General features: G+C 40.9%; 1 long non-coding RNA gene across 1 annotated transcript in view; it reads left to right on the top strand.

Annotated features, from left to right (window-relative positions):
* The first annotated feature begins 4048 nt into the window (after positions 1–4048).
* LOC125483192 overlaps positions 4049–9809 on the top strand; it is a 10028-nt gene continuing 4267 nt past the window's right edge. Inside the window, exon 1 of the long non-coding RNA XR_007262148.1 lies at positions 4049–7421. This is a non-coding gene — a long non-coding RNA (uncharacterized LOC125483192). The remainder of the gene's footprint in view (positions 7422–9809) is intronic.

Here is a 9809-nt window from a genome sequence, read left to right as displayed (position 1 = left end):
TATTTGTGCTTCCACATGGTGGTTCACTCACCCTCTCATATTCTCACTATAAAACTCAGAAATGAAATCCTTGTGTGGTTTATTCCTTCTCCCTCCTTCGACACCCATAGCCCTGCTGCCATCTTCCACCGAACCCTCACCTCTGACTCCTCTTTCCCCATCTCCTCCCCACTCCCTGTCTCTACCTTCCCCCCGCCATCTCTACCTTATTGTCTGTCTCTTCATCCGTCTCTCCCTTGTTCCACCTGCCCTGTTAACCCCTCTCCACCACTTCCTTCTGTCTTCCTGCAGAAAATCTTCAGATTTTAGTCTGAAATTGTGAAACTCGGTGTTCAGTCTAAGTGCATAATTGAGAGCTGAAGTGCTGTCAGTTGAGCTTGTGTTGAGCTTCATTGGAACAAGGCCCAGGACAAAGATGTCAGCAGGAGTGGAAGAGAGAAAATTAAAATGAGAATGCATCAGAAGCTCAGGACCATGTCTGCAGACTTAACAGAGATGTTCTGCAGATCACTGCCACAATTTGCATTTGGATTCTCTAGTACATGCTATATTGTGATTGGTAAATTCGGTATCTTAAATTGAAAGAATTAATAGTAAGTAAGTGCCTGGAAAGAGTCTTTGGGGTCTTGGGTGGTGAGGAGAGAGGAGGTAGACGGGCAGGTGTTGGACCTTTTGTAATTGAAGGATCATGGCAGTGGTGGGATGTCATGGAAGCCGCAGTCCACCAGAATACGAAGGGCGGAGATGGGAAAAAGTGTTTGGCATTGCCATCATGCTAGAAGTGGTAATTTGCTGCAGTGCATCTTATAGTTGGTACATAGGACAGCCATGGTGTGTCCTTGGTGGAGGGAATTTAAAGATAGAGTGTCCATCAAATGAACTGATTTGTCCATGTTTGGTGCTGAGCTGCTGTTGTGTGGTGCTTTCATGAGACAAGTGGAGAGCCTTCTTGACTTTACCACAGTTCACCTCAGAATGCACCATCTCTAACCTGCTGTCATAGCCACAATATTTATATGACTAGTCCTGTCCAGTTTCTGGTTGGTGATAAGCCCCCAGGATATTGATTGTGGAGAAGTTAGTGATGATAATGCCATTGAATGGCATATCATGGTTAAATTATCTTTTGTTTGAGATGGTCAATGCTTGGTACTCGTGTGGTGCAAATGTTACTTGCATTTATCAGCCCAGGTCTTGCTGCATGTTGGCACACACTGCTTTCTATTTGACAAATCGCAAATGATGTGGAAAATTGTGCAATCATCAGCAAACATTATCACTTCTGACTTTATGATGGAGGGAAAGTCATTGATAAAGGGGCTGAAAATGGTGGGGCCTAGGACACTAATCAGAGGAATTTGTGTTGTGACATTTGGGTCTGAGATAATTGGCTCCAACAGCAATGATCATCTCTCTTTGTGCTAGGGCTCCCTGATGCCACATTCTGTCAGATACTGCTTGATATCAAGGGCAGTCATCTTTGGAATTCAACTCTTTTATTCACGTTTGGATCAAGGCTGCAATGAGATCTGGAGATGAAAAGACCCAAACTGAGCACAGGTTATTGTTGTGCAAATACCACTTGATAGCACTGGTAGTGACTCCTGATGATTGAGAGTAGATTGCTAAACTGGTAATTGAGTAGGTGGACAGGACATACTGGTTGGTTTCCACTTTGGTAGATACCAAGATTAAAGGTGTACTGGAGCAGCTTCATGATAATTCATTGTGTGCAAAGTATTTAATTTTCTGGGATATTATCAGGTGTCGTATGAATGTAAGTGTTTCTTTTAATTTCGGGGAACGAGGAGGTCAAAACATTCTCTGGGCCTGTTTAAGGTCAGAGGTCATTATTTCTGAATTACTTGATCAGATATACTTTGAACAACAACGGTGTGCAGGCTTCTGCACCTATTACTGTCTCTCGCAACCAATGCCCTCTCTCATTATTGAGTTACACTGAGAACCAACTCCAGTATAATGAATTTAATTTAAGTGAACATCCCGAGACAATTGAAAACATGCATGACTTATTGAAAGATAAATTTGTGGAGATATCAGTAAGATGCACAAAGCACTTTTTTAATGAACGTCTAATGGAAAAAACCCACTTGTTCAAATCATATTTTATGCATTTCAGCACTCATATACAATCTGTTGCAGAAGGCCCTTTAGTAGGCACTTTTTTTTATATTAAAGCATAATCTTTGTTTAAATATTCTGCTCATCTGCTAGTCTTACTTAAAGGATTGATAAACAGGTGGGTGGCTGTATTTTCACTTTTTTTTATTCCTTGTCAATTTTCTCCTCTCCCAAAGTCCCTCAAATCCAGTCCCATGGAAACTGGCTTCTGTCTGGGAGCTGTTATAAGGGACCTCTTTCGTTGAACATAGACAGTGAGCATCAAGCAAACTGCTCACTGCAGCCAAGTCCTGCCCTGTCCTGTCTTTGATGGAAAGAGCCTGCACATCCAAATCTCATTCAAGGTTCAGGAATGGGGACTTTGATTGCTCTCTTCCCACAAGTCCCCAGCTCAGGCAGAAAGGCCAGTCATATCTTTAGCCAAGAGCTTTTCTCATTTCTTGTTTAGGGTAACATGAAAAAAGCCCTCATTTTTGGTGCCTACAGCAGTGACTACGGTTCATCTAAATGGCACTCCGTATGACGATGAAGTATGTATTTTAATTGGACACACACCTTAGAATAGCAGCCTGTTATTTAACAGACAAGAGCAAACTGACAGGACCATGCCAGATCTTGCAGGACTCTTCAGGAGACATTCTTTCTTGCCTTTTAGAAAGACAGATTTAAGAATTCAGCTTGATACATTGGTTAGCACTCTTAGCTTTGAGTCAGAATATTGTGAATATACTTTGTATTCTTGGATTGTGGCCAAAGTTGTTGTTGATTGCCTATTCTTTTGTTGCCATGAGAAACAATAATGACCTGTTCTTGATAGTTATTGTTAGTAGTTTGCTAGGCCAGTTGAGAGGTTAGTCAATGGTCTTTAGTTGCATGTGATCCAAACCATAGAGTCACAGAGCTGTACAGCATGGAAACAGAACCTTTGGTCCAACTCATCCATCTCAACCAGATATCCTAAGTTAATCTAGTCCCATTTGTCAGCATTTGGTCTATATCCCTCCAAATCCTTCCTATTCATATACCCATCCAGATGCCTTTTAAATGTTGTAATTATACCAACCTCTTCCTCTGGCAGCTCTTTCCATGCACCCATCACCCTCTGCATGAAAAAGCAGCCCCTTAGGTCCCTTTTAAATCTTTCGACTCTCACCTTACACCTATGCCTCTGGTTTTGGACTCCACTCCTGCGGAAAAGACCTTGGCTATTCACCCTATCTATGCCCCTCATGATTTTATAAACTCCAATAAGGTCACCCCTCAGACTCCGAAGCTCAAGGGAAAATAGCCCCAGCCTATTCAGCTACTTCCTATAGCTCAAACCCTCCAACCCTGACAACATCCTTATAAATCTTTTCTGAACCCTTTCAAGTTTCACAATATTCTTCCTGTAGCAGGGAGACCAGAATTGAACACAATATTTTAAAAGTGACCTAACCAATGTCCTGTACAGTCCCAACATCACGTCCCAACTCCTATACTCAATGCGCTGACCAATAAAGGCAAGCATACCAAATGCATTCTTCACTATCGTGTGTACCTGCGATGCTACTTTCAAGGAACTATGAACTGCACTCCAAGGTATTCGGCAACACTCCCAGGACCTTACCAGTAAGTGTATGTCCGCCCTGATTTGCCTTTCCCAAATGCAGCACCTCACATTTATCTAAATTAAACTCCATCTGCCAGCCCACCAGCCCATCTGATCAAGGTCCGGTTGTACTCTGAGGTAACCTTCTTCGCTGTTCACTACACCTCCAATTTTTGTGTCATCAGCAAACTTACTAACCATACTTCCTATGTCCACATCCAAATCATTTATATAAATGACAAAAAGCAGTGGACCAGCACTGATCCTTATGGCACATTTCTGGTCACAAGCCTCCAGTCTGAAAAGCAAACCTCCACCGCCACCCTCTGTCTCCTACCTTCAAGCCAGTTCTGTATCCAAATGGCTAGTTGCCCCTGTATTCCATGTGATCTAACCTAGCTAAACAGTCTGCCATGCGAAACCTTGTAGAACGCCTTACTGAAGTCCATTTAGATCACGTCCACCACTCTGCCTTCAACAGTCCTCTTTGTTACTTCTTCAAAAAACGCAATTAAGTTAGTGGGTCATGATTTCCCACATACAAAGCCATGTTGATAATAATAATCAGTCTTTGCTTTTCCAAATACTCACAAGTCCCGTCCCTCACGATCCTCTCTGGCAACTTGCCCACAACCAATGTCAGGCAGGTAAGGATGGTGTATTCCTTTCCCTTTAGAATGGTAGTGAGCAATTTACAATTTTAACAATGGTCCTACAGCTTTGTAGTTGCCTCATGTCTCACTCCACAAGCTTTCCAGCCCCCAGTTTAGACATTTGTTGCCATGTTGCTTTGTCAGAGGTTCCATCTGTTGGATGATATGTTAAACCAAGATCCTGTCTGCCTGTTCAACTGGGCATAGAAAAATGCTATGGCACTCTTCAGTGAAGAGCAGGAACTTCGTCTGGCCAACATTTATCCCTCATTCAACAACAATAATAACAAACTAAATGCTCACTTCTTCTGTTTGCCATTTGTTGTTTGTAAATTGACTTTCATGATTCCCCAGAAAACAGCAAAATACTTAAAAAGTAATTCTGAAGATGTGAAAGGCACTGCATAAGTACAATTTCCTCATGCATACTTTTTGAATAAAAGTAGAGTTGCCATAATCCTACCAGTCCATAGGGCTGCTTGCTCATTGGAGAGATGCAACTGGTGGTGGTTTAGCCTGAGGGTCACCGTGCCTCTGGAAAGGGGAGAGGTTGAAAAGAGGAGCCCTTCATGGTATCCTCAGCTGGTACAGGAATTGAATGCCACATTGTTGGATTTCCAATCCAACCAGCAGAGCTAACTGACACCCTTTCTTTTTAAATACAGAAAGGTGAATGACTGAATTTAAGAAGTACTTTCCCAGACATATCTTTTACGTTATGACTTTCAATTATTCATTAATATAGAATTTATAGCACAAAGACAGGCCATTTGACATGACCAGTTTTACTTAAGATGAAAGAATGGGTCTGTAAACTCTTTCACAGTTGCATTGAAAATTCTGTATGAGTTATTGGTTACGCCAGATGGCCGGAATCAATAAATTAGAACAACAGTGACTAAGTGCTGCAGAGAAAGGTCTAAATTCAGTCCAGTTTTGTAAATTTAACCATTACTGTCCTTTATGGAAAGCTGCATGATGGTGTAAATGCCATGCTGTCATCTACTAGAGAACAGGATGTCTGTGAATAATCTGTGGTTTTTATATCCTGGCACGGTCGTGTTGTGGTGATGTATCACACAGACAGCTGTAAGTTGATCTGAGGGAAAGAAGCCCCAGAGGCATTGGTTGAACCTCTAAGGAACATTGTCCACACAGATTCAACATCAGTCTCACTATCAGCGAAGGAGCCAACAAGTGAAAATAGTCTGTCAGACTTGGTTTTAATGCACCTCTGTGTTTCATAATGCTCATTGACCTCATCGAGTTATGGGATTTGCAATCTTGCTCCCACTCACTATTGCTCACTGCTATCCCTGTTAAACATTAAGCAATGTTGTCCCTGAGATGGATGCAGCATTGTGGCTTGTCCCCTTTATTGTGTTTAGTCTCAGCCTTGCTTTCAGCACTCTGTAACTTACTACTGCATCGGCAGTATAACCATAAATGAAATCAAACAACCGCCCTGAATCCAATGCATATCAGTGTTTTGTGACAGCTTCTTATGTGATGATACTCATGCATTGACGATGGGAGAAACCAGAGGCAATGTTTCACCACATTTTATACAGCTCAAAATATTCTATGTAAGGCAATCAGAGTCCAGAAGGATAAAATCTCCAGCTGTGCTGCTCGTTGTTTTTCCACAGTTCGAGAGAATAATAGAAACATTGCACCAAATGTTTGGTTGCTCCCCCTAATATCAACTTCCAAGACACTCCTGCCATTTTTATATTGTTGAACCTCTACAAGGTGTTTCTGGATGCCTTTCTGTGTTAAAGGCTCTGTGTAAATGCACATCAATGTTATTCACATCTCTATGGCTCTTCATTGAAACCTTCACGTGTTGGGGGAGTGGGTAGGTGGGCACAATACTGACAAAACTGAACCCTCTCACCCCCCCTTGCCAATGCCAATGGCGGAAATCCAAAGGATCACCTACATGCAAGCCTACACGGTAATTTTGGAAGCAAACTTTTCACATCAGCTGTTTGGTTATCTTCAATGAGTATCAGATTATCACTGCAATTGTGCAGTATTCACTGAACCAGAGAGTCATGGGTTTACTACTTGCTGACAGGAGTTGGAACACAAGATCTTGGCTGGCACCCCATTACAGTTCTGCAGTTATGCCAAAGCCCTGTCTACATGTTCTGATAGTTACCATGACACCAATCAAATAAGAAGAAGATCTTAAACACAAAGCTGGGACCTTGAACAGCATATTTTCCCGAAAGTGAGAAACCAGATCAGCTTGATGTTCATCTCATTACGGATGTGCTGATGTACATGACTGATGATTTCCTGTGTGAAGTGCTTTCAGGAATCTGGATGATCTGATAAGGCTTTATATAAATTAATATTAAATAGTATAGTCTGAAAAATTTTATACATTTTCCATGGAAGCCAAGGATTGAAAATAACAAATCAGAACTTCAAAATATTAACTCCATTTTTTCATGTAATTGTTAAAAATTGTTAATTGTGACATGTAAAATTTTGTTGAAACCCCTTCCCACACACCTCCCCTTCCCCCATTACTGATCAGACCACCAATACCCTCTTCTTATTTTTCATAGAGGTATTAATAAATCTGGGGGAGCAACTGCCAGATCATACTACCCAAAATTCATGGAAACAAATTTTATCCTGTTCAGGCTAAAGCTTGTACCATGCATGTTAACTTTATTACATCAAGTTTTGTGTAAGTGGTGTGCTAATGCAGAGCTTAAAATGGTGAACTGGCAAGCTGAAAGCTGTGAATTCAAATCTTATCATAATCCCAAATTGGAAAATTGAATTCAATGTATAATAATAACTTGTATTAATATAGTGACTTTATCATATAAAAGTGTTCTAACTTTCTTTCCAGAACTTCTATCACATGACATTTGGCACAGAACTAGATATGAGGTGCTATTAGGAGCAAAACCTTGGTCAAATAATGAAGAGAGAAAGGAAAAGAGGGTCAAGGATGAAATTATACCATTTACAACTGCCAGTGGTGAAGAGATTAACATCTGAATGTGGAAGAGGTTAGAATTTGGTATCACAGAGATGTTGGACAGTTGCAGGGCTGGAAAAGGTTACATTCTTGGGGAGAAATAGGGCCATGGAGGGATTTCGGGAGTAGATTTTTAAATTGAGTCATTTCTGGGCCTTGAACTAAGGTAAGTCAACATGAGTGGAAAAAATTTGATATGAGTTAGGATAAGCTAAAGTTTATGTAAAATGGCTAAGACCATAAGAACTCAGGACCAGGAGTAGACCATTCATCACTTCGAGCTTATTCTGCCACTGAGAGATCATGACAGATCTGCTACTTGAACACCATTTTCCTGCAACATAACCCTTGATATCTTTATAAAATGTAGAGAAGTATCAACCTCAGTCTTGAATAAGTTCAATAACTGAACCTCTATGGTAGATCATTGAAAGAATCACTGCCCTCTGAGTAGAGTCATAGAGTAGTACGGCATGGAAACAGGCCCTTTGGCCCAAACTGGTCCATGCTGACCATGGTGCCCACTCAGCTAGTTCCAATTGCCTGTGTTTGGTCCATATCACTCCAAATTCTTCCCATCCATGTACCTATCCAAATGTTTTTTTAAATGTTGCTATTGTACCTGCTTCAACCACTTTCTCTGGTAGCCCATTCCATATATGCACCACTCTGCGTGAAGAAGTTGCCCCTCAGCTCTTTCTTAAATCTATCCCTTCTCACCTTAAACCTATGCCCTCTAGTTTTCAATTCCCCACCCCTGGAAAAAAGACTAAATACATTCATCCTATCTATCCCCTCATGATTTTATATACCTCAATAAGGTGCGCCTGTGTTCCAAGGAATAAAGTCCTATTCTGGCCAACCTCTCCCTATAACACAGGCCTGCTAGTCCTGGTAGCATTCTCATAAATCTTCTTTGCACACTTTCCAGTTTAACTATGTCTTTCCTATAAACAGGTGACCAAAACTGTACACAATACTCCAAGTGTGGCTTCTCCAATAACTTATACAAGTGTAACATAACATCCAACTCCTATACTCAGTGCCTCGACCAATGAAGACCGGCATGCTAAATGCCTTCTTCACCACCCTGTCTACCTATGACGCCGCTTTCAACAATCTATATATAAAGAAACTCCACCTCATCTTGGCCCTAACTTGCCTAACCTTATTCTGACATTGGGTCTCCCAGTCTTACATGCTCCCCACAGCCCCACTGCCACCCAGCCAAGCAAAACATCAGTCAATCCCTGTAAGAATTTTGTGTGTTTCTTAATATCAGTGAATATAAGCCCATTTATTTGTTCCTCGTAGGATAATTTCTCCATCATGAGAATTAATTTTGTTGCATTCCCTCTATATGTCTGCAAAAAGTCTTCGTTTCACCAGGCACTTACTTTTTATTACAGTTGATTTTTTTTTTCTCTCTGCTCAAATTCTCTTGTAACAAGAGCCAATAAACCATTTGCCTTAATTGCTTACTACACTTGTTTAATGACTGGAAGTTAATATACAAGTCTGATGTGGTCAGACTTATGGTACAAGTGTGGTACACTGATGTGGTTTCAATAAAGCTCTGAATAACTGTAGCATTACCTCACTATGTTTGTACTCAACTCATCTCGCAATAAACAGTAACATTCTAGTAGCTTTCCTGATTGCTTGCTGTACCTCCATACTAAACTTTTGCAATTCATGCACTATGACACCCAGATCCCTCTATTTCAGAGATCTGTAATCTCACACCATTTAAATATATTTAATTTTTATTCTTCATGCCTAAACAGGCAATTTCACATTTTTTCTACATTATACGCCATTTGTCAGATCTTTGCTTACTCACTTAACCTATCTATATCCCTTTGTAGCTTCCTTACGTTCTTAATAAAGCTCAAGCAGGTTTGTCAACCTTTAGTTGCCTTTCATAAATTCTAGGCGAGCTTTGTTTAGTCGACTGTGAAAGCATGGAAAATTTCAGGACCAGTTTTGCTAAGGTCGGGCAAAGTAGGGCAAGATCTTTCTGCCAATAAATTCTATATCTGTGTGCTCTGCTCTCTCACGGCGCCTGACAAAGGGGATGTGCTCCAAAAGCTTGTGTGATTTCAAATAAACCTGTTGGACTGTAACCTGGTGTTGTGTGACTTCTGACCTCATGGTTTAACATTATTGATTGGAAAGGTGACTAAAACATTGAACTGTTCACTATTTGTAGCATTTTATATTTTGTTAACAGATCTCCAGTGCTGTATTTTATTTTCTCCATTTTGAATTATGTAACAGATGCTGATTATTTAATCAGAGATAGTAGGAACTGCAGATGCTGGAGAATCCGAGACAACAAGGTGCAGGGCTGGATGAACACAGCAGGCCAGGCAGCATCATAGGAGCAGAGAGGCTGACGTTTCGGGCCTAGACCCTT

The sequence above is a fragment of the Rhincodon typus genome, chromosome 5, assembly GCF_021869965.1.
Source record: "Rhincodon typus isolate 14 chromosome 5, sRhiTyp1.1, whole genome shotgun sequence".
Lineage (NCBI taxonomy): Eukaryota > Metazoa > Chordata > Chondrichthyes > Orectolobiformes > Rhincodontidae > Rhincodon > Rhincodon typus.
This window is presented reverse-complemented; position numbering and strand designations above follow the sequence as displayed.